The following is a 4,618-nucleotide window of genomic DNA, read 5'->3' as shown; positions in this document are numbered from 1 at the left end:
ATTTGACCAGCCACTGTATAATACTTATTTGCATATGGCAGTGACGTTGGTTGATTGGTTCTACATGCACAGCATACATCGCTCCCGCCGTCTCCATGAACGTATAGTATAGAGATCAATGAGAGTCAAATCGCAATGGATTACAGAATTAGCAGCACCAGATTAACACGCCTTGGTAGAGCCGCTACGTGTGCCTACACACGCGGCTCATGAGGCCGAAGACGGTGCCAAATGCCGTCCCCACCTGCGTCGGCCACACGTACGTCCGTCCGCCCTCCGATCCGCCGCCCCGGCTCCCTATAAAATGACGTACGTGCTGCTCCAACTGAAAGTCTCACACATCATCACCAGCACCGCCCTCGTTAGCCATGACCGCCCTAGACTTCATGCCCGCCGAGAAGGCGCCCCAAGCCGGCAGCGTCGCTCTCGGCGCGACAACCAACAATGCCGCAGCCGCTGGTGCCGCCGTGCATGTGCAGCTGCAGCACAGGAGGCTGGAGGGGAAGGTGGCCATCGTCACCGGCGGGGCACGCGGGATCGGGGAGGCGATCGTGCGCGCGTTCGTCCGTCAAGGCGCGCGCGTGGTGATCGCCGACATCGACGACACGGCCGGAGAGGCGCTGGCGGACGCGCTGGGCGGCGCCTGGTGCAGCTACGTGCACTGCGACGTGTCGGTCGAGGCCGACGTGGAGCGCGCCGTGGGGTGGTGCGTGGCGCGGCACGGGCGGCTGGACGTCCTCTGCAACAACGCCGGCGTGCTGGGCCGGCAGGCGGCCCCATCGGGGGCGGGCGCGGGCTCAAGGAGCGGCGCCATCGCCCATCGCGCCCCTGGACGCCGCCGAGTTCGACCGCGTGGTGCGCGTGAACACGCTCGGCGCGGCCCTCGGCATGAAGCACGCGGCGCGGGCCATGATGCAGAGCCGCGCCGTCGGCGGGAGCATCGTGTCGGTGGCGAGCGTGGCCGGCGTGCTCGGCGGGATGGGCCCGCACGCGTACACGGCGTCGAAGCACGCACTGGTGGGGCTGACCAAGAACGCGGCCTGCGAGCTCGGGGAGCACGGCATCCGCGTCAACTGCGTGTCGCCCTTCGGCGTGGCCACGCCAATGCTGGTGAACGCGTGGCGCCATGGCGAGGACGAAGAAGGTGGCGCGTCGGCGGCGCCGATGAGCGCGGAGGAGGTGGAGAAGACGGAGGAGATGGTGCGGGGCCTCGCGACGCTCAAGGGCCCGACTCTTAGGGCCGGGGACATCGCGGAGGCGGCGCTGTTCCTGGCCAGCGACGAGTCGAGGTACATCTCCGGGCACAACCTCGTCGTTGACGGTGGCGTCACCACCTCCAGGAACGTCATCGGGCTGTGACGGAAGATGAAGTCAAACCGATTGAGATGCGGTTGGAGGGAAGGGAGTACGTGCTCGATCGAGTGTCACCATCAAGTACAGCTCTTGTGACAGTGAGTGGGCCAAGCCGCATACATGAACTCTATTTAAATTAGTAATTATAGATTGTCTCTAGTGGTACTTCAAGTAGAGCCAATGAGTAAAATGGCATTGTTAATCGCATAGTACTCTTCAAGTAGAGCCGCTCCACCTTGATCCATCAAGTAGGAGTAATTAGCTGTGTTAATTTAACCCTGAGCTCGGGCTCATATGAGCCCGATAAACAGTACCGCTATTTATAGTAGAAAAAAGTTTAAAAAAAGTAATTTTTTATGGTGCAGGATGTTTCTGTGCTGAATTCTGTGTAAAATTTTATGAAATTTGGACATTTGAGAAAATCGTGGAAAAAGGATAAAATCGGAGGGGAACTGTATGATTTTCAAAAGTTTCTTAGACATTCAAAATTTTGTATTCTTGGCCACGAGTTTTTCGAATGTCCAAACTTTATAAAAGTTTGTGTGGAGTTCCTGCACCGAAACATCTTACACCATAAAAAAATTGGATTTTTTGAAACATTTTTCTATTTGAAATTGCCATACTGTCGATACCCGGGCTCATCTAAGCGCGGGGCCAAAATCGCTGCTCCCTAAAAGCTGGTGTTTGTTGGATCAGTTTGACATGAAGAGTGGTTCGTGCGATGAACTATGGATTTGACTGTTTTTTTTTTGTTAGACTCAATGGATTTGGCCTATCTATAAAATTCTAAAATCTCAAATGAACCAATGAGTAAAATGGTAAGTGGTGGTGCTAAAGATTAGTCTCATACCGCTAGTTGAGGAAGAGTTAGATTTTTTTATATAGTGAGTTCTCTCCACCACTCTAAGTATGTGTTGAGAAGAGAAAGGAGAAGACCACACGCGCATTCGCTCGCTCGCCGTGCCGTGCGGGCGGGGTGGGGTGTGCGACATGCGCATAAATGGTCCGTCCAATTTCGATTTGTTGCCTTGCGGGGGCACGGCTTCGTAGGGTTTTGCCTCGTCTCACCACTTGCGGGTCGTCTACCGTCCAAGTCAGGCGGTGCTACTCATCACCGTCTTCATGGTGTACAATTGAGCCGGGAAAATATCTGGCCCTGGCATAGAATGTTCCATCGTGTGTTGCGATTAAATGAAAAATAAATCAAAATGTAGTGTAAATCATGTGAAGCAAAGAATTCCAGATGCGGTTGGAGTACGTGCGTCGCCACGCGATGCGATGCGATGCGAATGTCACAACAACCAGAGATCGATTCGATGCATTTGGAGTAGTGTAGCTTTGTAAGGCTGGTTGTAACCGGGAGTACCATATACTAGTATCATGCATATGATACTAGTGTATGATACTAGATCCGAAATGCATAGTATCATATGTTAGTATTATAGGATATGTCATTTATTTTCATGCATGACATATAGTAGCACAATATTTAATATGATACGCTATCATAATATGATACTCAACCCTCTTTTTCTTCATTTAATTCTATAGGTGACATGATAATGTCTTATAGCTAGCAGTTGGTTATATTATCAACCATGCTCTAAAATGAATGGATGGGAGGAGACTTTGCAGTGTCCACCGGAAGTAGAGTAGTAAATGTCAAACCTCACGAAGGAAAAATGGAGGCCCAAACCAAGACTTTGCCAGTTGTGGTGACATAGAGACAGACGGACAGGGTTGCTTGCTGTTCGTTTCTCTTCCCTGCTCATGCTTTCCCTGTGATATTCGGATATTTGGTGCAGGAAGCGCGGGCGCGCATACACACATAGAGTCACGCACGCACGCACACACGCGCGCGCACACACACAACTATTCGTCATCCTAGATGAGGAATAGTCATCCTTCACCTACTTCTATTTTTCGTGCCTTCAACCGTGACTGGGATGATTCGCCTGCTCGATGCAGAACGGCAGCGACGCGGTGGAGCGAAGTACTTGCAAGTGGAGGCGGGCCTCCATGGCTCACACGGAGAACTTCGAGGTTATGGCGCGACAACGACGACTTCTTATTGACAGATAGAGGCGCCTAACCCTTGCTCCCCTCATCGTATCCCCTCCTCCGATAGGAACTCATCATCTGATGAGACCCCCTCCCCATGCCTTCAACCGTGTGCCAAGCACCGGCAAAAAAATTTATTTCGTGAGGATTTGTTTGCTGATGAATGAATGTATTGAATGTAAGATTGTATTGTTGTAGAGATAGAGAATGGAACACCACCTTGAGTTTGTCATCTGATCCCACATTCTCTACCCCATGAGTGAAATAAGATAAGAGTTCATTGATCAATTCACGTAGCCTCTTTGTTTTGCTTTGCTTGTCCCGCTTAATTTCTAATCATGATGAAATTAACAATGAACGGGTTGATTTCTCAACAAAATAGGATAGGACTGACTACCTTAGTTAGTTAGTTTATTATTTTAATACATCAAAATAATTATAAAAAGATTAAAAACGTGTTGTATTTTTTTCTCCCGTGTATATATATATATATATATATATATATATATATATATATATATATATATATATATATATATATATATATATATATAGGGTCGCGCTATTCCTCACCCCACCCCATCTCCCACGGTCAAAAGGTAAGAAAGAAAACTAAGTGAGGTAAGATTACAACATGATAAAAAGGAAAGGTAAGATTACGACCTCAAAAAAAGGAAATCCTCTCTTCCATGAAGAAAATAACAGCCATAAAATTACCTCATGCATGTGAAAAAATTACGTCCTGGCCAGGATGAGGAATAACTTATTCCTCACCCTGGGTGTTTAATAGCGTAACTAGGGTCGCGCTATTCGTCACCCTGGATCTCCCACGGTCAAAAGGTAAGAAAGAAAACTAAGTGAGGTAAGATTACAACATGATAAAAAGGAAAGGTAAGATTACGACCTCAAAAAAAAGGAAATCCTCTCTTCCGTGAAGAAAATAACAGCCATAAAATTACCCCATGCATGTGAAAAAATTACGTCCTCGCCAGGATGAGGAATAACTTATTGCTCACCCTCGGTGTTTAATTCGTTACCCTAGGTGAGGAATAGTTATTCCTCACTCCACCCCATCTCCCACGGTCAATAGGTAAGAAAGAAAACTAAGTGAGGTAAGATTACAACATGATAAAAAGGAAAGGTAAGATTACGACCTCAAAAAAAGGAAATCCTCTCTTCCATGAAGAAAATAACAACCATAAAA

The 4,618-nt window shown here is 48.5% G+C and overlaps 1 pseudogene; it reads left to right on the top strand.

Moving 5' to 3' along the window:
• Positions 1-355: 355 nt before the first annotated feature.
• LOC123429395 lies at positions 356-1,657 on the top strand (annotated as a pseudogene).
• The last annotated feature ends 2,961 nt before the right edge of the window (positions 1,658-4,618 follow it).

Source organism: Hordeum vulgare, chromosome 2H (assembly GCF_904849725.1).
Source record: "Hordeum vulgare subsp. vulgare chromosome 2H, MorexV3_pseudomolecules_assembly, whole genome shotgun sequence".
NCBI lineage: Eukaryota > Viridiplantae > Streptophyta > Magnoliopsida > Poales > Poaceae > Hordeum > Hordeum vulgare.
The sequence above is the reverse complement of the archived record's forward strand: the minus strand, read 5'-3'. Positions and strand labels throughout refer to the sequence as shown.